The following is a 27,501-nucleotide window of genomic DNA, read 5'->3' as shown; positions in this document are numbered from 1 at the left end:
CAACTAATCTCACTATTTAAAAAAATCAGCTATTACAATCTAATTAAATTGATAGCTATCTTTAGTTCATAGTAATTCATTCCAGAACATACAAAATATAAAAGTAGATATTAAGCATTAAGGAATCATTTACTATACTTATTAAACATGTATCAGTATGCAATCTTCAAGTGTACAAGGCTATAATTTTAAGCCTTAAAGCAATGATTTTGTAGTAACAGAAGCTTTTGTGGAAAGTGTTAAAGGCAGAACTCTACATGTCACTGACTAATGCTTTTTGAAACAGCAAAACTTTCAAAATTATTCAAAAGGCTACCAAAGTAAGATGCCTCTTTCATCTTTCAAAGTTTTTTGTATATAAATAAATACCATGCCATCTACAGTAGTGAATCAAAGACTATAAACGAACAACAGGCTCCCATTGTTTCTCTGTTTTAAAAAAGAAATCATAACTATATAAATCACTTATTATTTCAAATCGAATTGTGTGTGCATGTATGTATGTGCACGTTTTGTGTGTGTGTTTGTGCATATAGTATTATAATCCACACTGGGGTTTCCCATTTCCTAAATACAATTCTAAAGTAAATAGTGAGCAAGAGACATATGGCAAGCACATGGAAAGGACTCTTTCTTTTTTTATTTGAATTAGAAACAAGATTGTTTTACATGTCAATCCTAGTTCCCTCTCCCTCTTCTCCTCCCTCACAGCCCTCCCCCAACCAAAACCCTACGTATCATATATCCGGAAAGGGCACTTTAAATATCTAAATAAGTGAATTAATTTGGCCTTCAGATGTGATCTGGGACGAGAAATTTTTCTCCCGAGTCCTTATAGACCATATGATCATATTCACTCAAATATCACTAATAAATATAAACAGAAAATTAAGCCTGAGAACTAGCATGTTCTCTCTGTGCACATCAAACTTAGGATGTCTGAGAATGCGAGAGTTTGGATAAATGATTCTGATGACAGTTTAGTAACAAGCAGGTCCTTCTTGCTCATTGCCTCACCATCTCAATCCACACTTAGACATAGCTCTCCAGGCTGCTGTTGTCTTCCCATGAAGGGCTAGCACTGTCCAAGTTAGGAAATCCAGAGACCAAGCTCAGTCAAACGAAAGGAAATTGCAATAGAAACTGGTCTATACTGCAAGAGAGCTTGTGGTCTTGAGCAATATTCCATCTTTCTGACCTTTAATTTTCTGCTTCATAAAATGGAGATGATCAAAATTTGAAGAAGTTTGCTGCGAGGATTAAATAATGAACATAGAGTGGTGAGTCTGTGCCTCGGAGTTGCTCTAATGAGCACTAGTCTCAGGTCGGCATCTGTCTTGAGGAACACTTGTGTGTAAATACCTCCTGGACTTCCGACATGTTTCTTTATCCCTTTATTAGTCACTCACAATGGACCAGATTAGAATTGCAGCTTTTGATCATCCAAAAGTGGATGCAATAGTGTTCAAACTGCCCTCAGAATAACTGAGAAGGTAAATGCTATGGAAGTCCAGAAGCCATTTACCCAAAATAAGAGTAAATGAAAGAAGCCTTCTAAGAAAGACAGAGAGGAGAAGCGAGGAAGGAAGGACGGAAAGAAGGAAGGAAGGGAGGGGGAGGGGGGAAAGAAGAAAGAAGAAAGGAAGGAAGGAAGGAAGATATAGAAATAAAGTACTAGACACCAGGAGATGCCAGGAGCACAGGATAGACAAGACTCTAGTGCAGTGGCTCTCAACCTTCCTGATGCTGCCACCCTTTAATACAGTTCCTTGTGTTATGGTGACCTCCCAACCATAAAATTATTCCATAGCTACTTCACAACTGTGATTTTGCTACTGTTATGAATCATAATATGAATATCTGATATGCATGATATGTGATATTCAACCCCCAATAGGGTCACAACCCATGGGTTGAGAACCACTGCTCTATTGAGAAAGATAAAAAAGAGCACGGAAGACATCTAGGGAGCTATGACAGCAGTGTGAGCATGGAGACTGGGAGAGAAGTGTTGGGTTGACCAGTGATCTTAGTTTATAGTCCTGAAAACCTTTCTTTGGAAATTTCTCAGTTCTACAAAAAGGTGACAATTGATCACCCTAGCTCTGGGACTCAGAGCAGACTAGTTAATGCAACCTGGGATAGCATAAACTTATTGAGACCATGGATGAAGAAAGACTTTGGCAATACTCATTAAGTGGGGGCTTGGTTATAAAGAAAGATTAGGAAGCACACCATGATGCATGTAGAACATGGTTCCTAGAGCTATATGGGCGGGAAGTGATTCAGATGTATCTGGGCACTTGTTATCTGGAGAGAAAAGGCTGACAAGATCACTGCCTATAAGGATCTTCTATTTCAGTATGAAATACAACTGAATACACACATCATTGCAAAGTACACCATAGAATGACGTGAGAGCAGGTCAGGTAAAAGCTGGTGGGATTCGGAGAAGTATGTTATAGGGCTTGCCTGGAGGAAGGTGATCTTGATTACCTTGGGATGACTTCATGGAGTAAATAACCTGGGAGAAAGAGTGAAGGAGAACCGCAGGAGGATGCAGAGAGGTTCACATGGAAAGCCCTGCTCTGCGGGAGGGAAGCAGAAAATACACCTGGCACCTCATACTCTGGCAGAACAGCTGAAGTTATGATGAGGAGTGAGTCATTCCTCCAATTTGACTCTTTCTCCCTCAAAATTTCACCCCCCACCTAGTATTTCCCAGGGGTTCTGTAAAACATACTCAAATGGAGTTAGTTCAACTGTGGCTATCCTTCTCTTTCTTTGTCATTAGACTCACTAGCTCTTTCTTTAGTTGCCTTTAGTCTTCAGTGTTAGCACTAGCTAAGCTGGCCATATGCATATTAATAACCATCTTCAGAGTGATTATTCTCCACAACATTTGCTTTTCAGGACTAAATGTGGTGGCTTGAATGAGAATGTTCCCAATAAGCTCATACGTTTGAAAATTGACCCCCAGTTGGTGGAACTATTTGGGAAGGATTAGGAGGTAAGACCTTGTTGGAGAAGGATGTATCACTGGAGGAGGGCGTTGACATTTCAAAAGATTCTCACCATTCTGAGTATTTCCTCTTTGTCTCCTCCTGCTTACCTTCAAATGTGAGCTCCTGGCTATTCCCTGAAGTCAGACCTTTGCTCTACCATCATGAACTCTAACCCTCTGAAACTGTAAGCCCAATTAAATGCTTTCTTTTATGAGTTGCCCTGGTCATGGTGTTTTGTCCCAGCAATAGAAAAGTAAGTAAGATAACGAGTTGAATGGGAATTGGTAGCAAAGTTGAAACTATATGTTTTTCTAGTGATCTGCTTCCTCCGTGTCACTCGCAGCTCCCGCAAAATGAGTCACACTGCTGAGCCACGCTGTTGCTGCTCTCCAGCCCCAGCTCTCCCTACTATGAAACACACCATTCACGTCTCATTTCTCAGCAAAATTATAAGACATGCTGAGTGTATTTTCACATTAATAATATTTTTAGCTAACAACACTTTGAAGAGTCTACAGACCATTTACCGAGGAAACTAAATTATTTTAAATACTTGTGTCAAGATTAATGAGCCAAAGCTTTTCTAAAGTAGTAACCTAACGTTTTATTGTGGGTAGAAGCACAATTCCCCAATCTCTGAAATCCAGAATTCTATATTAGATTCTTTCTTAATTACTGAGAGTAAAAAGAATGTCGTGCTCTGTATTTTTCCAGTTTTAGTCGCAGCCATGTCCTCTCTAAAGTAATTCAAATGATTATTAAACCCTTTTCTAATGTAAATGTATCTTCAGAACATTGTGGAATTATTGCAAACGGGGAGTAGAATTTATGTTCTTGTCATAAAAAATAAATGTGGAGGCTAAGCTATCTTTTGTTTTGCCTTTCTTCTTGCCTCTCCTAATAGGTGCTCTTGGTACCAAGGTATTCCCAGATGCTGAGAGGCACACATTTCGTCTGAACAGCAGGCTGACCTTTCCAGAAAGGAGCCAGTGTTTGTAGGCTAAAACACAAAGGAAGAGCGGAGTTACTGGGTGACTGAGTGCAGGAAGAAAGGTCATTAAACCAGCAGCCCCAAGTGTCCATCACATTTTTGCATTCCTTCCTCGCATTACTAGACTGGTCCTATTGCTGCTTCAGGAATGGAGGAAAGTCTCAAGCTCTGACATCCTAAAACTCTCTCTGGGGTGCCTGCTCATTTCCTGGGGGAAGGGGGTGCAGAGAGAAAACAGTAGATGGCGCACCAGCTGTGAGGAACACAGCCCCCACTGCTCCTGGGAAACAAGAGTACATGCAGCCTGCTTCAGGAAGGCAGGTGACCTGGGTTACCCCTCCCCGCCACCCAGTCACACCCATACCATTTTGTGTGATTATAACCAGATGTCCTCATTTCCCCAGGCTCCAAATACACTTAACCTTTCTTCTAAACTGTTCTGAATTCTTTACCCTTCCCTTAACTTAAAAAAAGAAATGGCACAGACTGCACTTATCCATAGTCTGACTTTTCACCACAGCCCGGCGTGCCCCTTTCAAATATTCACTTCCTGTCTCTGTTCGTTTTAATCTTACAATTTTGCTTTTCAGCAACCCACCAAAGATTTCTGTGTGTGACTTAAAAGAAATATTACAAGACAAACCTTCTCTTGGTCTAAGCTCTGTGGAATTATTTGCATATGTAATCTCTTCCGGAGTCTTCTGCTAGCACAGGCCTTTGGGCCTTTTCATCTCCAGTCCTCATGATCTAACAAAAGAATGAATTATGGTATTACTGATGGAACGAACATTAAGCCCACAATCTTCTGAGGCTCTGGCAGTTTTAATGGGAACCAAGGAAAATTTAAATTATACATTCTTTCACGAATTTATTTCTCTTTCCTGTTTCCCTCTCCTGTATTATCAATTTTCTGACCTTTTGTTTATTCAGTTTCCTATCTGTTATGGAACAACCCTGAAGCTGCCTTTGAACCGTTCCTCAAAGCCAGTCGGTATTCATTGATAGAGACGTAAAGGATTGTGTATTGCTTTGTTAGGTGGTTAGGTTTATCATTAAAGATTTATTTAAATTAATAAACCACCAATTTCAAAGAGGAAATGGATTGCCTTAGCGTTTTATGTTTATACAGCGCCATCTAGTGGTAGAGAAATTTTAAACCCCCATGCCATTGGGTCTGGTTTAAAATCTCCAAGGCGTTAATTCCAGAGCTTTGGGGGATTTTGGTTATTTGGTTTGGTTTGGTTTGTTCATGTGTTTTGGCAGGGGTTGTTTTTTATTTTCCCCCTCCTGTTATGGGGTCTCCTTTTGTGGTCACCAGGAGTTTGAAATTCTAATTTGTTTTGTGTCACACAGGAAAGACTAGGCTACTTCAATATTTAGAGGAATTATTGCCTTTGAACTTTGGACTTTTCTATACTTTTATCCCCAGCTGTCACAAGAAAATAGAAGACATAATATGACGATATTAGGGGAGAATTAGTAATCCAACAAAACAAAAACCATGGCTGCCCTGTTCTCTGTTTTAAACCCTTCCAACTTAAATCTGTCTTCCTTAGTTTTCACATGCCCCAGAGTCTTTAAAAGGCGTGTCCATTATAGTTATTAAAGAGATACATTATCTATGAGGATAATAGGCAGGTTTTAGAAGCTGGCTTACTCTTAGCAGGATTGAAAATCACCATAACCTTCCCTCTGTCCATTTGGAAAGAAAACATTGAAGATCCTACACGAACCAGAAACTTCTGATTTATATGATTTGTGCTTCTCAGAATCCATTTGCTTGTTCAAGACCTTGATCTTGTCCTTGAAGGACAAGCCTTCAAGGATGGCTTTGCTTCAACTATGAGGTATTCCAGGATGAGGTCTCTTTTCTGTTCCCACCTCCCCAGCTGCAGGGTTTCCAAAGACCTTTCCTAGGGACTCTCTTCAGTTGGCCCTCACCAGCTGACCGAATATGCAAGAACCAATTGACACACACACACACACACACACACACACACACACACACACACACACACACCACACACTGCTGGTTGTCCCCTTTGCCCCTGGAGGGCTAGACTTGCCCAGGCTCTCTTTCGAGTTCTATTATGCCTTCTTTACACTGTGTCAGGGTCTTCTGGATAAGCTGATAGACATGAAAGCGAATTAAAACATGCTGAGAAAGTCTTAAATGTTTTGACTGGCAGGAGAAAAATAAAGAAATGACTTTTAGACTTCACATGATGTCTGCTGAAGTTCCCAGTACAACCCCATCAGATGGATCTTACTCATTCCGTTTAATGTTCTTCTCAGGGTTGTTTAACACATGGGAAAAGGCTTCCTTGTATTTGTATTTTCATCATTAAGATACAAAATTGAGCATCCATTTTCCGACTGGCAGATTTTCCAACACATTTGCTGTGTTTATTAGAATGAGAACAGGTGGAAGAGCTGCACACGTCCAGAGACGCTTCTGTTTAAAAGGACTCGGTCCAACACCTTGTTCTAAATTTCAGTTAAACTACTACAGCGCTCTCCTTTCAGAAGTGGCATGGTGAGCTCGTGATCTCTTCCAACACCGCCCCCAGACTCTTAATGCAATGGCTCTTATTCTGTAGATGGCATTAGCAGTGATTTCATAATTGGTGGTTAGAACTGACAAGCAGTGGAGCTTAAATGGTTGTGGGGATCCTCGTTGATTAAAGATTTTTAAATTAAACACCAGTTCAGTACTCCATGCTATTGAAAGGGCCAATCTCACTCAGCAGGAAGGTTTGTGGAAGAGCGCCAGGCAGCATTCACTTTCAACCTTCTCCAGTAGTGCCAAGTTTATTATATGTTAGAAACGGAACAGGATTAAGCAGCGCATTTCTAGAATGTAATCATTTAATTTTCACGTCAAGATATGAAGGCAGTTTAATTATTTTTTAATTGCATAACCACACCCTGCTATGATACAAGATTGCGATGAATACACTATCTTGCAATGTTAACTATGGAAAAAAATCTTTCTCTTTCTTTTACACACACACACACACACACACAAACTATTTATAGAAATTTATTTAAAGTAATACATAATCTACAATCCTTTATTGGTAGCTCTCCCCTTTGAGTGGCCATTCAGTCACTCAAACTTTTCCTAAGGAATTTCTTTTTTTTCTTTCTTTTCTTTTCTTTTTTAAAGAAAGAGTCTTCCTTCAGTGTTGCTACAGGTTATCTAGTTCCGGAGCTTTCTAGGAACCTTAAGATACTGTGCTGGTTAGTTTTTGTCAATTTGATACATTGTAGAATCATTTGGGATAATGGACCTTCAACTGAGAAGATTTCTCCATCAGATTGACCAATGAGCAAGTCTGAGGAGCATTTTCTTGCTTTATGATTGATGTGGGAGGATTCAGCCCACTGTGGATGGTGCTACCCCTGATCCTGTGTACAAAAAACAAGTGGGGGAGCCATGGAGAGCAAGTCAGTAAGCAATGTTCCTCCATCATTCCTGCCCTGACTTCCCTCAATGATCCATTGTTATCAGGATATGTAAGCAGAATAAATACTTTCCTCCCCAAGTTGCTTTTGGTTGTGATGTTTATGACTGCACTAGAAAACAAATTAAGACAGGACAGCTTTTCTGACTGTTCTTAAAAGCAGAGCAATGAGACTCAGTAGAGAGGGTGGAGAATAACCTCAGTTGAGAGGACCACCCCCCTCCTCCTCCTGGAACCCATCTGCTCATGGCTGGCCTCCGTTCTTGTTGGCTGCATAGAGAGCGAACACACATAGACATCTCAGGTGGGACTCCACATCATCTCCCTACTTCAAAATAACACAGCATCTCTGTAGTGCTTTATAAATACTTTATAAAGTATTTAGAGTTCTAATAAAATTTTATAGAGTTTATGGGTAGAGTTAAGAGGGTAAAGGACATCATCTTAAGAGACAAAATCAAAGTCTGACAATTCTGAGGGACAAATGATGCCTTATATTACACTTCTTATCTTATGGGGATTTTTGTGCTTTGGCTACTTAAGAGTGCTTGACTGCTAGGGATGAAGACAAACGGATGTTTGCATCTTCATGCTCTAGAATTCAGTTCAATATAGGCAAAAGGACTGATTTGATTGTTGTAGAAAAGGGACAAATGATTCCTGTGGGTTACAGTAAAAGGAAGGTTCCCTCATGGAGACTTCGATCTCCCCAGACATGGGCCTTTGACCAGGTTTATTAGAATCAGGCATGAGCTCCTGTGGAGCAGGTCTCAATTTCAATCAGAAGGGAGCTGGTTAATCCCCATAACTTTCATACCAGTGTGTACAGTTCACATGTCAGATCAGTATGCAGGGTCTCACACTCGATACGACCACCAGTGAAGCACCACCTTCTGGTACTGTGAACGACAGCCAGTAAAGACAAAGTTTGGTTGTTCTACAACCAAAGTATGTGGCATCTTCAGTAGTAGTGTCTTATCATCTTGTTATGGTGAACAACCAAGACCAATGGCAATAGCTTGTGCTGTGTGTGTGTGTGTGGGGGGGGGCGTGTTCCAAGACTCCCTGACCAATAACTAATAAGGAGGTATCCAAGCACTGAGATTTTCATTTAATTAACTCCTATCTTCTGGCATTGTCTACCCATGCAGGACATCTGTTTAAACTCCTCTTGTTTTATTACATTTTTAGTTAGCTTATAAAGTAATAGGTTTACATAAGGCTTTGTTTTATATCCATAGTTCTTAGTTTTGACTAAGCCTCCACACACCCCTTCCTCTCTCCCATCCCTCATCTCTGTTCAAATGTTTAAACCCCAGTAGTCCTGTGATCTTTCATGTCGAATACCCTCTGCTATCCTCTCCCCCACTAAGGCCTCTTCCCTTACTTCCCCAATAAGCCTCCTTTCTGGATTTCTGACCCCTAAAGATCCCACAAGTTAAACATAGAAATCTAAAACGAAAGGTAGGCTTCACAAATAAGAGAGAATATGTGGCATTTATGTTTCTGGATTTCTTACTTAGCATAAAATTTCCCAATACCATCCATAGGGGCAGAATTACTCATCTTATCCTTTGTTTTTCTACCTTTGAACTCTCATCCAAACTTTAAAGTTTGAGGTGTGTATTCAAAGGCTCAAATAAAGGCACAATGGAAAAGATATACTATTAGTTTTTTTTTTTTGAGAATTATGTGCAGATTAAAAGTACTAACATTAAAGAAAAATGTTTTAAATAGGATACAATCATGACTCTCATACAAGTGTGAAATTAACATCAAAGATTTTTTCATAAAGCTAATACTAACCAAGGAAGCAATAAGATCCTACAACTGATTAAATTGATACACATTGTACGTGTGTTCTTCAAATTACCTGAGATAGAAACTGTGTTGGGTTGAATGAGAATGGCCCCATAAGCTCACACGTTGGAATGCTTGGTCCACAGTTAATGGACTGCTTGGGAAGGATTAAGAGATGTGGCATTGTTGGAGATGTGTCACTGGGGGTGAGCTTTGAAGTTTCAAAGGCCCATCCAGGCCCAGTGTCTCTTTCTGTCTGCCTGCTGCCTGCAGATCAAGATGTAAAGTTCTCGGCTGCTGTCCCAGCACCATGCCTGTCTGCTTCCTGCCAAGAAGATCATGGACGTTATAACCCTCTGGAACTGTAAGCAAGCTCCTCATTAAATGCTTTCTTTTATGAGAGTTGTCTTGATCATGGTGTCTTTTCACAGCAATGCAACAGTGACTGAGACAGAAACTTAACCCTCAATACAACAGCATCAAGAGTGTCAGAGGGAAGACTTCAAAGGTTGATCAGGCCACTGTCCCTCTTCCATTATGAATGGATCAGTCATTATGTCAGGATTGTATTATCAGAAGAGTAAATTAGTGGATAAAGGTGAGTTTCTCTCCTTCCCTCCCCCTCCATGCCTTCCTCCTGTATCCCTCTTTCCTCACTCCTTACCCTATCAAATGGCACAATACCACACAACAATGAACCCCTTACCACAAGAAGACCTCCTTGATTCAGTGCTGGTCAGCTTCTAGAACTACAAGAAATAATACTTTTTTCTGAGACAGGGTTTCTTTGTGTAGTCTTGGCTGTCCTGGAACCGGTCCTGTAGAACAGGCTGGCCTGGAACTCATAGAGATCTGCCTGCCTCTGTCCTCTGAGTGCTGGGATTAAAGAAGTACATCACCACTGGCTGGCCACAAGAAATAAATTCTTATCTTTTATAAATGACCCAGTATCAGGTATTCTGTTATTGTATCACAAAACAAACTATGATATTTGGTAAGTAAAGGTAGAGTCCAGTCTATCACCCGAAATTAACTTCCACATCTATCAACTAGAGTTGATGACCATCAGCACTACTCTTAGTCATCTAGATAAAGACCAGTGACCTTAAAGAATCAGTCAAGCCACCTGGTTTCTCTTTGTAGTTGTTTACTCAAATTCTATTAAAATCTTTCTAGATGTTGAAGACATTGAAATTATAGATTGCTTTCAGATGCTCAAAAAAAATAAATCATTCCAAGCCCCAATTATTCACAAATAACTATAATTAGAAATAGTCCCCAACCCCCCTTAGGTGACTATGATTGTCATTTGTACCTTGACAGCCCCATTGTCTCTTATGGGAGTGTTTTATTTTTCTATCAGTGATATATACTTAGGCATCTATCTTTTTCCATATATAGAAAATTAGGTGGCTGTGTGACCCTTTGCAGTGGCCGTCAGAGTACTAACATATGTAATGTGCTCAATAGATAAGTTTCATTAAATTTAATGTCTCTCTTATATTAATTTAGTTAGTTAGGATGAGCTTTGCTTGCAGGTAAAGATACCAGCTTCCTACCAAGTGAAGTCTTGGAATCTCTTCCTCCACATTCATATAAATTCCAACTCTAGGCAGTATTTTCTTCAGATCTAGTCTATTCCCCAAACTCTCTCTCTCTCTCTCTCTCTCTCTCTATATATATATATATATATATATATACATATATATATATATATATGAATAACCACAGAAACCAGGAAATTATAAAGGGGGAGGGTAAAAGGGGAAATAGTGGGATACAGGTGATATGAAGCTGGAACTGGAAAAATGGGAAGGGGCGCTCCAATTGGGGAGCAGGGAGGGATGTCAACACAGGAGGGAAAAGAGGGGGGCAAATAACACCAAGGTTGTTTGATAAAAGCCTCAAAGAATCTTATTCTTTATATTTCCTAAAATCATACAAAATAATATGTCTAGGAATATACATATTAATGTATATATATGTACACACACACACACACACACACACACACACAATATATATATATATATATTATATAATATATATATATATATTATAAAGGTATTTGCGCTACTAGGGCTGGCAAGGCCCTCCAGAAGAACTGTAGATTGCCAAAATCCCTCCAGTACTAGGCATGAGAAATCTCCTATAGAATGATTAGTTTTCATAGCTTAAGTGATTCACAAAACATACAGACTATGGTTGTTGCCTTTGGTTATCTCTCAGTAGTTGAAGGCACCCTTGTTGTTAAAGACACTGCCAGAATACCAAGAAGTCTGCTGTGAAACAGTCTGCCACAGAAATGGCTGCACAATGAGATCTTATACACAGTCAAAACTCATGTATTCTACACAATGAGATATCAACAATGGCAGCATTACTAGACATGCTGATTTGGCAAGAGTAAAAATCTCACAGGGTCACACCCTAGGACAAGGAACTAACTGCAGGCAACTGTTTGAGAGAGGGAAAGTTAGCCTCTCCCAGGAATGAGTCCCCTAGTTGGTTATCCAATACAAAGTGGTCCACCCTAAAACCACATACACACAAACAACAAAACGAGATCCACAGGTTGTGTCTATATATTTGTGCATACAGATACATAAATGCACATGTATATGTAACAATAATAATTGGGGAAGAAGAGACTACCAATTTGAGAGTGATGAAGAACATGGAAGGAGATGGAGGGAGGGAACTTGGGAGGGGGAGAAGGGAAGAAGAAATGATGTAGTTATATATACATTAAACACATACAAATATTTAAAACTATTAAAAATCAATTTATCTTTAAAAAATTATATGAATGTTTCTATGTGTGTGTTCCACATATGTGTGGGTGCCCATAGAGTTTAAAGGAGAGCATCAGATCTTTTGGAGCTGGAGTTTTAGAAGGTTATAAGTGATCTAATGTGGATACACTAGAAATGAAACTCTGGTCTTCTGGAAGAACTGCAAGCACTTTTAACTACTTTTGACTTTTGCATTTAAAAATTTTAAGCCTAATTTTAAGGATGCCTCTTATGTTTTGAAACACAATTTAGATCATGTGTGGGTTGGTAGTTTACTGAAATTCTCTCTGTCTCTCTCTGTCTCTCTCTGTCTCTCTCTCTGTCTCTCTCTCTCTCTCTCTGTCTCCTTCTCTCTGTCTCTGTCTCTGTCTCTGTCTCTCTCTCTCTCTCTCTCTCTCTCTCTCTCTCTCTCTCTCTCTCTCTCTGTGTGTGTGTGTGTGTGTGTGTGTGTGTGTGTGTGCCCATTCTGCGTGCATGCATGCACAATTGCGTACACCTATTAGTACTCTGAGGCCAAAGGGGAAAGCTGAATGCTGAGTGTCGTGGAGAAGATGTTGAGCGTCCTACTCTATCACTTCCCACCTTTTTCTCTCGAGACAAACTGTACTAGAAGCTTGCCCTTTTGGTTTGACCATCAAACGCTAGCAGCCTTCCAGTCTACACTGCCAACAACACCGGGGTTACTGGCTAGGCATGTGCACATGCCCGGCTTTTTACATGGATTCTGGGTATTGAATTCAGATCCCGTGGCATGTGCAGCAAGTGCTCTTACCCACTGAGCCATTTTCCTAACCCTACACTTACTTTCTCTTGATGTCATTAGCAATACAAATAGACCCAGAGAGTTTAAAGTATTTCCTTCAAAACTAGAAATAAGTGCGTTGGAACTCAAAAGTGGTTGGCATCCCTGCATAAAAGATGCTTGATGTCAATTATTTGTGCAGTAAATGGATCTAGAATTCCAGATTAAATTATTCACAGTTTGAGTCAATTAGCTTTTGATTCAATGCCTCTGTCTTTAATGACAAAGTTATTCCAGGAAAAGTTGAGCACTGGAAAAGTTTCTCCTACCTAAGATCTCCCTGAAGGGAAGATGTGAGTCACTCTGTACTTACATTAGCCAATAAAACCACAGTGCATATCTGCTCCCTGCAGGTTTTAATTTGCACAACAATAAACTGCAAGTAATGGGCCTTAGGTTAAATGGTTGAACATAAAGTTCAAGTCAGAACTGGGATAAAAGGTGTCTTGACAAAAGGTGAGGTAAATGTCATAAACCATGTGGTCTGAGAAGCCTCATAGAAATCTTTCTCCCATCAGGTAGCTGATTTCCGGCCTCCACCCCAGATGACATCATGTGTGTTTGCACTTTAGTTTTTACAACTAAGTTTCAGTGCTCACAGCCTCTAGGGGGATGGGACAGAAATATATTTTTGTATTGTCAAAACATGGATTTCCCTTCAGTGCCCCTCCTTTAAGTTACACTTTGATCTCCAAGTAAAGTGTTTGGGCTGATTTCCCCCCTTTATTTATTCATAATTTTTAATGTTTTTTTTCTTTATTATGCACTCACTAATTTTTAGACTTTAATTCATTTTTAAACAAGCAACTATTAAGAATCCAGTGGTTTCTCAATGGGTGTGACACTGGTATTTTTCATAAGAGAATCCTTGTTATTAGACAGTCTACTACATTTCAAGATGGTACATAGGTACACATAAGGAAGAAAGTGAATCAAGGTGCCATCTTTGACGGTCTCCTTTCCTGGCACCACTTGAAAAATATGAACAAGGCAGGATCATTGGTTAGCAATACCCTATGGATAAAAAATTAAAAAGTTTGAAAAGCAGGCAGAGTTCAAGTACTATAAACGAAAATCTCCAAGCTATTGGTCACTCTTTTTCAAGCTCTGGCTTTCATTGCTGAGAAGTAGGCAGCCTTGGCTGTTTAGTGAGTGATGAAAACTGCTAGCCAAGTATAACAAACAGCAGCACTAAAGGTAATCAAGGCCTTAAAAGGATCCAAGGATAACATAAGTAGAAGTAAGCTGATAACAATAAACATAACTAGTTAGTTATTACCCTTGAGTTATAGGAAGCAACTTCTAGCTAACAGCCAGGCTAAATAATATTATGGTAAATCATTTTCACCTTCATTCATCCAGAAGAATGAGCAGCTGCTTTTTCACTTAGGACTCAAGTGCCAGAAGAGGAGCGCAATTGTGTTCCTTCAATATGGACTATAAGGAAAAATGACCCTGGGTACATTTTTCATTTTCTTTTTCTAAGTATGTCCACCTGGTCTTCCAATGTCCAAGGTCTTTCACCTTATACTATCTTTGTCAGTATTCTATCTCCTTCCTCCTAGAACTTGCCAGTATCACCAGCTTGTATGCCTTGTTGGCTTTTTCTTTTTGACTCCAATAAATTGCCCTTGAGTTTCCTTCTGTGTCTCTCCTTAAATTCCTTTATCAAGGAGATAAAGACCTGAAAGGGGACCTCTTGCCACACTACTATAGCACAGACATGGATTACACATGGGCTCCTTCACAAAATAACCCTCAATTCCTGAACAACCTGGCTCCTTTACCCTGCTTTCTCCTCAAAAAATTGCAAGACAATTCACTCCACAATTTGCATTTCCAAACACTGCTAAAGAACACTGGGTAAGGTCCACTGCTGGATGGTGTCAAGATAAGTAAAACAAGATTATGAACTTTAGGAACCTCCCAGGGAAAGTAAATAAGAAAACATACTGCAGGGTGATTTAGACAATCCACACCACCAAACTCTGACTACCAAAGAATTTCAAAATGGCTTCTTAGACAAAGAAATACTCAAGCAAGAGACTGAGCCAAGTCTTGAAGAACAAATACAGTTTATCTTGACAAAGATTTCCAGACTCAGAAAAGGCCAAAAGATGAATCAAGGTTCAGACAAATGGTTTGGAAGAGTCACAAGCAAACTCATAAAAGCTGGTCAGTGAAATTGGAGTGGGGGAGATGTTTCCTGATGGACAATTGGAGAACAAACAAGCAGATACCATAGCAAGAACATATTCTGAAGCAATTGGGGCATGAGATGATACTACCAGATCTGAAACTCAGAAATATAGTTCTGGAAAGGACTTTAGTGTAATCAGACATTTCTGTCCTGTCCACCTATTCCCAAATATCCAGGGGAAGCTTCCCAAATAATTGATTCAGAAGCTTAATATTACTTATAGTCAGCCACTAGCTCAGGCTTATTACTTACTAGCTCTTTCATTTTAAGTTAACCCATATTCCTTATTTACCCTCTGCCACATTGTGGTACCTTTCTTAGCATGGCACATTGATCTCCTGCTCTCTCTGCACTTGGCTGGTGACTCCTGACTCCCACCTTCTCCTTCCCATCATTCTTAGTTTGGTTGCCTTGCCTATACTTTCTGCCTGGCTACTGGACCAATCAGAGTTTTATTAAACCAATTTGAGTGACAAACCTTTACAGTGTACAAGAGGATTATCCCATGCCTTGGGAGAAATAGATCTGGATACAAGGAAAACTATTTTGTGAATATTTGAGTAATTCAGAAAAGGGGTGAAGGACACAGGTATGGATTTCAGAGAGTACATAGATATGGTAAGGACTATGGTAACACTTCTGGCAAGAGCCCACCAAGAATATACCTTTAATTGAACAAGTTGCCTTCATTGCTCATTATAACAGGGAGGCTTCTCATCATGAGGAAGTAAGGAGTTTCAAGGAGACATTAGTATTTGTTTTGAGTAATTTAGACCATAGTTTAAGAAAGTGGACTTATACAATGGGGCAATTTTATGTTTTGGTATTTCAATACATCTTACATCTTTAGCTGGAGAGGGACTGGGTCCATATCTGTGAGTGCATAATTAACTTTTTTTTGAACCCATTTTGTCATGATTTACATTGTGTAAAGACGATAGATGTTTAGCAATGAGTAAATGAGGCAGCAGTCAAAAGACAATGATTTAGTGAGGATTGTTTCTTCATTTTCATTGTTAGAATATTTGAGCAAATTAATAAACTGAGGAGCAACACCAGAGAGTGGAATCAATAGGGAGGGATAACTGGAATAGTACTCTGTCTGAAATCATGACTTTTCATTGGTGGACTCCACATATAATTTGATGCCTCATTTTAATACGTACTAGCTAAGATACGAAAATGTCAAGGAAATGTGCTTCTTATCTACAGTACCTTTTCTGTCTAGTAGCTATATGATTCCAAGGAAATTGATCCTTTTTAGCTCCCATGGTAATGTAAGACTATCAAAAACTCTAGAACTCCAGCTTCTAAAATTTTTGCTCAGGGTTCAAAAAAAAAGTAACTACAAATAAGCAAAGGAACTAAAGTCTAAGGGAAAAAGGAAATGACTCACACAATTGCTCCTCTGAATGTTCTTTATTCTTCTCCTGCTCTCGTTCTCTCTTGCTGTTCTGTTGCTGTTTCTATTTCTCCATTTCTTTGTCTCTAGAATTCTCCCGAGTTCTTGGGTTATGGACATGTATGTTGTTTGCAGCAGTAATTCTTTTTACAATACAATAAGAGGCTTGAGTTTCTCAGGGGCAGCAAGGCAGGTAAGATTTATGCACAGAGCAATAAGCTAAAACTGCTAGGAGAAACTTTTAGCAACCATAACTTAGGGCTGCAGGTCAAAGAGAGGTTCTAAGTTTAATTTGCACAAGAAACAAAACCTGGCGCCTTCCAGTGCTCTAGTCTCAGTGACAGCACAGGCCTTCAGGAAAGTTTACCTATCCCTGAGGATGAGCAAATGGGCTGAATACCTTTGTCATTATCTTCTCAGGGGAAATGGGAGGGAACAGGAAATTTCTGTGCTAAAATCTTGGGTTAATAAAACAAGAAGTTTGAGAATCTTTTAGTACAAGATATTTAGGTTATTGCTTTCTCTATCTGTCACTGAGGTAAAGCTAGGGCATGCTTATTTTTTTTTTCTATCAAGGCAGCGATGAATCAACAATTTTGGACTTGTAGTAATTCTATGTCCTTGGGTATTTGGGAATGTCTTAGATGGGATGCTTTCGCCTGGGCCCTAAACACTGACCAAATGCCTGCCAATAAAGGTAATTGCAGGAAGGCAGGTCTCTGTAATTACAATGGAGAGGGGAACAAGGACCTGATAGTGGGAAACAGGTCTCACACATAGCTAAGGAATACAAACAGGAAACTAGGACCTGCTAATAGAGAACAGATATTTGCACATAGCTAGGGAGTGTAATTAGTTAAACTCAAAATGCATGGGAGAAATTTGTTCCCAGTAAACGATCAGATAGTGCTAAACTGTGGGAAGTAAATCCTAAATTTGTTACAAAAAGGAATAAGCTACAGAAAGAATCTACACCAAAACACAGCCAATTCATTCATGAGATTATAATGGCAGGTACAGCTTTGTACTGGTTTCATCCATCAGGAGAATTCTTAATTCTTCTGAATTATCTCATGATACATTGGCTGTATAATTATTGTGAGATCTTGTGGCTTGTAGCATAAGACTGAGTTTCAGTTTACTTTATTCAGTCTTTCATGGCCAGAGGGCATAGTTTAATGGTGTACGAGGACCTATGACCTTGGCTGTGCATATTGGAACATACTCTTTATGTTTACCTGTTCGATATTAATAAAGAATGATTTGCTAAGGCCATCTTGAGACCATCAGGGTCTGGTATGAATGTAAAGCCAAACCTAAGAAAGAAAGCTGAGAAGAAAGATAAAAAGAAATTCAGCCTTGATCACATTATTTGAACTGAAAGATTAGAATTCACCTGGAGCCAATTTTAACTTTGGGATTTTCACTATACTTGCAATTTGCTAATTGGGAAGCCTAAGTTCACTTTCCAATGGTTTATAACTTTGTCCCTAAAGAAACCACCATATGGAGTGGGCAAAGGTATGTGTTGCCACATCTGGCAACCTGAGTTCAATCCCTGGGACCCACTTAATGAAGGAAGAGAACAACTGAAAGAAAATTTCTGCTTCCCCCCACACACATGAAGAGAAAATAAAACATAATACAAAGGATGATTAAGATGATGGTGACAGATTCAATAGACAGAAGATTACCTGGCCTACTTCACTAAATTATACAATCAACCAAGGTGTCCATCAACAGAGAAACAGATGTGCTGTTCTGAATTGTATCTTCTGAGAACTAAAACTCTTACTTTCATATAATTTACTTAATTTAAAATGAAAAACATCAATTTATTTGTAAATACACTGTTAAATTTTGTAAGAATGTATGTAGACTTTTATTTCTGACTCAGTCCTTTCCTCTCTCTTTCTCTCATCTGTCTATCTATCTATCTATCTATCTATCTATCTATCTATCTATCTATCTATCCACTATCTATTATGTATATCTATATCATCTATCTACTATCTATCACTATCTTCCTATCTCTCTGTCTCTATCTCTGTCTCTCCTTCCTTTCTCAGTCCCACTTTCTCTCTTTCCCTCCCACTATTTACATGTTAAAGAGTTTTTAAAAAGAAAAAATGTAAAGAAAGCCTAAGTGAGCAGGTCAGATGGTAAATCCAATGAATGGGTTTGTGAAATAGAAGGCAATTTTCCAGTCAGCTAATATGGAACAATTATAGAAGATTCCCCCAGGCTATTTCTTTTCTTTTCTTTTCTTTTCTTTTCTTTTCTTTTCTTTTCTGCTAATCTGTTAGTACTAGAGAGGACAATAGGCTTATTCTGTTTCTATCTCTGTGACCTTTTGAGAAAGTCATTTAACCTCTTGAAACTTCATCTTTCTCATTTAAAGTATTCTTATTCTAAAATTTAAGTGATACACAATATAATAAATTGCTGTTAACAATAGTCATCTCATTGTGCTTTAGAACGTTTGAACTTACTCTCTAGCTTTTTGTGTCTTTTATCCAAACTTCCTCTTTTGCTGTCCCTTCTCCAGTTCCTAGCATCTAGAAATGTCTCTTCACTTCCATGAAACTGACTATTGTAGATTGCACAGGGATGGAGAAGATGCAGTATTTGTATTTGGATCTCTGGCTACCATCATGTTCTTCAGTTCTTCTGTCCTTGTTGCTGCAAATTATTAGACTTCACTGTTTTATGGAGAAATAAGATACATCTATCTTTTTCACCTTGGTATGTGCTGTACTCTTGTGAATAGTAAACACTGGGATGCAGGCATCTTTTAGTACAGTGATTTCACTTCTTTCAGCTGAATTAGATAGCACTTCTGTTTTCACTTGGAGAATCTGCGCACTTACATCTTGTCTGTATTCATTTATATTCCTACCAACAATGTATAAGACTCTCCTTTTAGCCACACTCTCACTAGCACCTGTTTTGGTTTGTCTTGTTTGGCTATGGTCACATTAAGTGGGTTAAGGTGCTACCTCTTTATGATTTTGATTTGCCTTTTCCTATGAATTACTAATGCTGTGCATTTTTTCATATACTTGCTGGATGCTCTATATTCTCAGGGAGAAATGTCTATTGCTCATTTTTAGTTACATATTTTTTACTGCTTTTAAGTTTTTTAGTTCCTTATATGTTCAATATATTAATTATTGGTAACATGAATAGCTACCAATTCTGTAGCTTGTCTTTTCATGCCATGTTATTTCACTTGCCATGCATGATCTCAACGTAATCCCATTTGTCTGTCTGTCCTCCCCCTCTCCTTCCCTCTTTTCCTTTTCCATTTTCTATTTATTTTTTCAAGACAGGGTTTCTCTGTGTAGCAGCCCTGGCTGTCCTGGAACTCTCTCTGTAGACCAAACTGGTCTCGAACTCATTGAGATCCACCTGCCTCTGCCTCCCCAGTGCTGGGATTAAAGGTGTGTGCCACCACCACTTGCCCCCCCTTTTTTTTCTTGAGAGATAGAGTTTCACTATATAGACCAGACAGGAACTCAGAATCCTCCTGCCTCAGCCTCTCAAGTGCTATGATTAGTATTTTTGTATTTACTGCCTAGAGTACAGGGTTTTATAAAATAAGTACTGTTTATGGTTATAATTGAAGTGTTCCCTGCGTTTTAGTATGGTGGTTTAACAGTTTCATATTTCACCTATAGTGCTTCAATCCACTTTGAATTGTATCTTAATATAGTGAGAGAAAGGGCTCTGGTTTTATATCAATTTCCCCCAGTACTGTTTATTGACAAGATCATTCTTTCTCCAATGTATGTCTTTTGTTGTTGTTGTTGTTATTGAGTGTGTGTGTGTGTGTGTGTGTGTGTGTGTGTGTGTAACTGTCACAGGTCAGGGAATCATAGCTATATGGACTTGTTTCTAGTTCTCTATTCTATCAAATTGCTCTATGTGTTGTTTTTTTATTCCAGATGCATGCTGTTTTACTTACTATGGCTTTATAGTATGTTTTGAAAATGTCTATACTACACAAAGTGGTTTATAGGTTCAAGTCAACTGCCATCAAAAGCCTAACAACTTTCTTCACAGAAGATTTAAAAATCACAAATTTCATTAAAGAAAAAACATGAAATGGTGAATACTCAAAGCAATTTCAGTGCAGAGAGAGAAAGCTGAGGTTTCACAATGACTGACCTCACTTAAGTTCTTTAGAAAATATTTTAAGGTTATACTTCTTTCCCGTAATTGTAGAAAACTAGAACTATAAACAGGAAACAGAGGGTTTCAAACAGCTCATAAATGGAAAGTACTAAAGAGACACCTAGAGATAGATGGTGGTCTTTGGCTGACACGGAGCTGCCTCAACTTGTCTGTTGTCTTTTAAAAAAATTCTAAGTATCCCGTGGTAGAAACTTTGAAAAGACAGAGAAGAAACAAAAGCAAAGCAGTGTGCACCCCTGACAGTTCCTTTTCCCAACTCCATTTTGGGGCATCCCCTTTGAAGCAGTTATGCATGATTTTAGGAAGTGCATATCTGACACTAACAAACAAAACTAGGACCAAGAGGAAGGAAAAATAAAGCTGACAACTTCTATATGGATCAGAGTTAAGTTCTATTCAAGTTATATGTGTCTGTGTTTCTATTTTTGTAAAGTTTATTAATTTCTTCATAATTGTAATCTAAGTACATGGCATATAAAGTCCCTAACACCTATAGATTCTATACTGGGTAGTTTTAATTTTCAACTCTAGAAACACCTGGAAAGAGATTATTAATGAGGAATTATCTAGATCAAGTTGGCCTGTGAGCAAGTCTGTGTGGGAACTATCATGATTGTCATGATTTTCATGATGAAGGAAAAGATTCAGCCCATGGTGGGTGGCACCATTCACTAGACAAAGTATTGAAAGATTTAAAAATTAATGAAAGACTTAAAAATTAGCAAAGAAATATAGCCCAGAAACTGACCAAGGCTACTACTATGACTTAGTGCCTGGAATTTACCAGCCACCAGCAATTACTCCCTTACAAGGCCATAAGATAACTGGGTACCAAGAATTCCCAGATGGCCACCCTCCCAGAAGGGCTCATGAAGGAAACAGATTGCCCCACCGGCCAATGTGTCAATCATTAACAATTAAGGGTCCCGGTGAAACAAAGAGATAGCTACCATTAGTTAGCACATCCTGAGTTCTGCAGGTTTTACAACTGGTGGGGTCAGGAGGCTATCTGATTCCCAGGCCTCCCCTCAAGACAAAGGGCTTCCTAGGAACCCATGACTAGTCACATATTCAATGGACAGAGAGTCGAGGCCCCTCCCTAAGCTTATGGTTTTTGCCTTTAAAAACGCCTGTGCCTGGGGGACGGGGCTGCTCTCCAGCCTGCATGCTGAGGGAGCCCGTTTGTACAAACGTCCAACTTTCATTAAAGCCTCTTGCTGTTTGCATCAAGTTTCTGCCTCCACTCGGTTGGGGTGGCTGCAGTCCTGGGAAAAGATTCTGGAGGCCTGAGCTTCTGGGGTCTTACAGTATCTTGAATACGAGAGGAGAAAACTAGCTGAGGGGAAATAAGTATGTGTTTATTCTCACTCTACTGTTGACTGTGGATGCTTTGTTTCTTCCTTGACTTCTCCAAAATGATGGTTTGTGACTTAACATTGTAAGCCAAATAAATACTTTCTTCCCAATGTTCCTTGTATTTAGATTATTTTGTCACCCTGACAAAAACATAACTAGGACAAATTTCTACCCACATAAACATTTAGTACAAAGTAGTAATAAAGGAAATCACTGAAATGTGGATTGGGGTGCCCTCTAAGATACTGCTCTTTCTCTCCTTTTTTGAACTTACCCCAAATATAGGTCCTAGTTCTTTTCTGAACTACGTGTTTCACTTTTTTCCTTTTGCTTGACCTGAGTATCACTCCTTATCACCAGACTGCTAAGGGCTACAGTAATGATGAGTTCAGCTTTCCCCTGACCCATCAAGAGAATTGTCCTTAGTCTTTATCTAGTGCCAAGCATGAGCAGGAGGTTAGGACAATGCTGTGTATCATTACATTAATGTGGGGAAAAGGAAGAAAAATTGACTTCCTCGGCTCAGTTGTATACATAAACATTCCAGTTTCCTGAGGATTTTAGAAAACCCAAATGCTGACAGAATGAGGGCCACTAATACCCACAAGGCAATGTAGGCTACTGTCCATTTTGCTGCTAGTGTTAACAAAGCTGCTGTAATCAGATGTTCCTGAGGTATATTAGCTATCCATTAATTAATTCCTTGCTTGTATCAACCTCATCAGTGGCTGCAGTGTATGAAGATAAATTAGCTTTACTTATCGCTGTCTTAAATCTCTTAGGAGATAATGACAGCTAATTGAAACTATCAGAATTAAAAATTAGTTAGCCTTCAAATCAGCAAACTAGAACACACATTGTCTAGTTTAAGCAGAAAAGTAACTAATTAAGATGTGGGAAACTTACCAAATCTCCAAGAAAGTCCCACAGAGGGTAGAGGGCCTATAATGATTAGGCTAGAAGGCTCCAAGTGAAACTCTCCACTCCTGCTTCTAGAGAGGGGGAGGGAAGACTTCACCCTCACACTTCCAACACTGATTCAGGGTTCAGTTAAATCTAGAGGCCTCTAAAAATGACATGCACTTCTTTTCTTTGTGCTTTGCAAAAAGCACAGAGTCCCAGGAAGTTGCAAAATTAGTTCAGACAGGCCTTTCCAACCCATCCACTAGTGTCATTCAATGGTTACATTTTACATAAATTGAAAAAGAAGAAAATTGTGTTGGGGTGTATATATATATATTTCTGTATAACTGCATAGGTTCATAAAGGCACAGTACAATCAAGATGCCATACTGTTCCATTGCCACAACCATTTCCTTCATACTTCCCCTTCATAGTCACACCCTCCCTTTCTCCTCCCTCACCACTAGCAATCATCCATCAATCTTCATTTCACTCTGTTTTCAAGGTCACATAGTGATTAGAACTGAATTGCTCATCACAGGAATTTCTCCTTTGCCTGTAAAGAAAATCATGTGAACAGAAAACAGAACTTCAGTAGGCAGAGAATGTCTTTGGGAAGGAGATGTAGCAGGCTGAGCTCAGAGCAGCCACTCTCAAGTGTAAGATGAAGACTGTGGTACCCAGAGATCAACAGCAACTCCCACACAGGACTAAAAGTAATGAGGTAGCAGTCACGATCACAGAATTTCACAAATAAAAATAGTTTATACTTGGTGTGTCCAAATTATGATTCAAAGGATATCTATACATTAAAATTTCCTTCCAGCCTCTTTTCCTTTTAATTATTTTTAGCTTAAAAATTTGAAACATATATAAGAAATTTAGAATTCTACTATATGCAACTGGATATAAATCAAGATTACACCATTATCATTTAAGCCTACTTTATCACATTTCCATCACTTATTCTCTTATCTCTCTTGGATTCTTAGCTGCATTTTGTACAACATTAGAAGTATCCTTGTTGTGCCCAAATTCTGAACCCCAAAATTACCAAGAGGCCCATTTTGATGCAAAAGCAATGAGTCTTTTATTGCAGTTGTTTAACGAGCTATCCCCATTAGCTCAGGCCTTTCCTCCTTCCACCATGGCGGATGGCTGGGAAAAGACCTGGAGAAACCACCAGACAAAGGTCTTATAGGGCAGTGTAAGGGGAGTGTCTAGGGGTATGCATAATCTCAGGATTGGTATACCTCCAGGCTTGGAGACCTGCCCTGTGTTGATTGGTTAACTGGCTGTTATGGCCCATAGGCTCTCCCAGGGCGGTTGCTATGCTCTGCACATCACTGCTGTGCACTTGTGCGTAAAGCACACCCACAGGCATAAAGCATAGCCCCACTAGCTAACTTCTGATTGGTTCCTTGCCATGAGGTGGGCATCTGACCTTCTGGTGACCATGACATGCTCAGAAAGGTCAGGCAAGCACGTGTTAGCCTGTCATAGCTGCCAAAACGGGGGAGGGGGGCTTGCTGGTCCCTTCATTCCCCACTTCTCAAAATATCCATGACAGGACTCAATCCTGAGTCCTGAATGTTAGGGGCTCAAAGGTGTGTTAAAGGGCCCTGCCATTAGCTGACAGATTTTTCTGAGGGAGTGACATTTGCATCTGTTGTCATACTGTCCCCTATGTAAGGGAGTTTCCTTTTTGAATTAGCATTTCAACCAGGGAAAATGGGCAACATATTCTTTCTCATGCTACCTCCTGCTGACTTTGGGATGCAGTTAGGGAGCCAAGAGGGCTGAAATTCTAATCAAAAGCAAAAAGGCAATTTAGGCAATGAGGAAGCGGCTGGTTGGCAGACTCTGTTGAAGGGACAGAGGGTGTCCACGTGGGCTGGACTGGTTCAGATCCACAGCAAGTCCAGGGCTTGCAGTCCTTAGAAGCAGGCTGTAGTCAGCAGCTGACACTGAGATGTGTCTACCAGAAGCAGAAACCTGTTTAAGACATGTTTAAACTGGGAACAGAATTTAAAACTTATTTAATTGGAATTCTTTTTTTTTTTTTTTTTTAAGATTTGGTTCATTTATTTTGTATACAGCATTCTGCTTCCAGAAGAGGGCACCAGGGATGGTTGTGAGCTACCATGTGGTTGCTGGGAATTGAACTCAGGACCCTTGGAAGAGCAGTCAGTGCTCTTAACCTCTGAGCCATCTCTCCAGCCCCTTAATTGGAATTCTTTAGACCCATAGTTTTAGTCATCAGGAAGGGTGGGAGTTCCAAGACCAGGGCAGAAAATCCCATCCTTAGGAACAGACAGGTGGGATAACATAGGTTGTATTTATCTGGAGTCCTTTTGACCTGTGAGAAGTGGATCCACAATTTATGACTTTTGATCCTCTGAAGTCTACATGAAATTGATTTTAAAAAAAGGATATAACAATTTTAGATACATTGACATTATCAATCTGTACTGAAACCCACATTGCAGAAAAAGCAGATATCTGGGTATCTGTTAAACAGCAGGAACGTACTCATATTTTTGTGTCCTAGCAATTAGTCTTCTGTCCAGAAAGCCAGGTATGAATTGGACAGAGGTGCCTTTGGCCTGATGTAAAGCCCTTTAAGTTTATACCCAGATGACAACCAAAATAAACCTAAAAACCTTGAGCTTGTGACTGAACAGCAGGTAGTCACTACTCTATCAGCTTATCAGAACTTTAAAACTTTTATGTTCTTACATCCTTAGATCTTTATTAAGGAGCAATATTAAGGCTTGGTTTTTACATATATAAAATGAGCTACCAAGGTGACCATAGTCTTATGGATTTGGCTGCCTGGTGCTGCCAAGCTGACAACCATTAATACTTTCAGAGATCTGAGAAGGGTAAATTTATACATTTTCCAAATCTATTAAAAAGTGACAGGGGCCAGTCTATATAACTGTAGTTAGCCATACCCAACTGTCAAAGCAGAAGTATCAAAGAACAGCATCAATCTTCACCAGGCCTATAAGATGAGAGTTTTCTTTCTCTCTGTGGAAGAGGGACATGGAAAAGACTAACCTTGTTTTGTCTAGGCAAAGGGGGTGCAGTCAATTTTCCAGTATCCAGAAGTTTTGTCCACAGTCTGGGCCAGGTCCTGGTAGTAGGTGTTGCATCTGAGCATCTTGTTCACTGGTCAGCTTCATCATCCAGGTGCAGGAACTGGGGTGCCTCGTAATCTTCTTTGGAGACTTTGGGTCACTGTCAGGATCTGGCAGTCTGTCTGATATTATAGACTTTTAAAATAACATTTTAAATGTCACATTCTGCAGGTCTCTGAAGCATTAGAGGTTTGTCTGTTTAGTTACTTGCCTTAAGCACATAGGTGGCTAGGTAAGGCCTTATTTCTGTAATTAATTAATTTTTAGTCTGACTATAACAGTTTTTGACAGTAAAATATTTGAAATTTCTCACAGTTGAATTTAAATTGCATATAGTTATCCTATGTTCTTTAAACAGTAGATACATGTACACATTTTAGTTGCTTGCTTAAGCATAACTTCTGAAAAGAAAAACTGTATTAACTTATATTTTTAACATCTTACAATAGATTAGCAGCTTTTATACAACCAGAACTTCACATTGTCAGGTTTAGCTTTAAAAATAATAATTTTTAAATTGAAGCTCTTTAGGTACAAACATTAATAAAAACATTTTAAAAGCATAAACATCTTATAATCTTATAAATTTAAACATTTTATAAAAAACTGTTCTTAAAAAGAAATTTAAAATCTCTTAAAATAAAATACTCTTTATGCCTTAAAACCATTATCACCTGGGTGACTGTTAAATTACAATGTTTAGCATCGCTGTATATAAAAGCATTAACATTTTAAATCTTAATTAAAAAATAAACTTGTTTATAAAATGGTACCTCCTGGGCTGGAGAGATGGCTCAGTAAGTTAAGGGCACTGACTCTTCTTCCAGAGGTCCTGAATTTAATCCCCTGCAAACACATGGTGGCTCACAACCACCTTGAATGAGATCTGGTGCCCTCTGCTGGCATGCAGGCAGAAGAGTGTATACATAATAAATAAATAAAATCTTTTTTTTTTTTTAAAAAAAAGGTACCTCTTAACTTCCATGTGGTCACCTTCAGTCAAGATGGCAGTCCGAGTATCTTTCAATTTCAGCAAAATGCCTCACAACCAGACATATGACCAGCCTGCCACATGGCTGACTGCAAAATGGTGGCAACCTGCACCATTTTTTTAGCTGTATGCTTGTAACAGAACTTAGATTATGCCAGATAGAGCTTTTTAACAAAACAATCATATATAATTTTTTGAGAAATAAACAGAACTTTTTAAACAGAACCTAATATGGTTAAAATTTTAACATATTACCAATTTTTAAAATTTACTATTTGTAGATATGAAAAACCATAGCAAACAGTTCACATTTCCCTTTCGTAGTTTTTAATAACTTTAAGGCCATTCTGTTTTGGCTCACCCACCTCGTGCTGTGTGCTCAGGGCAAACACCTGAAGTGGAGGTGGGGGTAGGGATGGGGGGAGGGGGCTGCCAGTAAGCCCATGCCT

General features: G+C 39.1%; 1 long non-coding RNA gene across 1 annotated transcript; it reads right to left on the bottom strand.

Annotated features, from left to right (window-relative positions):
- Positions 1-23,244: 23,244 nt before the first annotated feature.
- Positions 23,245-26,873, bottom strand: LOC118238701. Its single transcript, XR_004769707.1, has 3 exons — positions 26,835-26,873; positions 25,982-26,196; positions 23,245-24,933 (listed from the first exon to the last, which is right to left on the bottom strand). It is a non-coding gene; the product is annotated as an uncharacterized LOC118238701 (long non-coding RNA).
- Between the last annotated feature and the right edge of the window lie 628 nt (positions 26,874-27,501).

The sequence above is a fragment of the Cricetulus griseus genome, chromosome 4, assembly GCF_003668045.3.
Source record: "Cricetulus griseus strain 17A/GY chromosome 4, alternate assembly CriGri-PICRH-1.0, whole genome shotgun sequence".
Classification (NCBI taxonomy): domain Eukaryota; kingdom Metazoa; phylum Chordata; class Mammalia; order Rodentia; family Cricetidae; genus Cricetulus; species Cricetulus griseus.
Note: the sequence above shows the minus strand (reverse complement) of the source record. Positions and strands in the feature narration are given on the sequence as shown.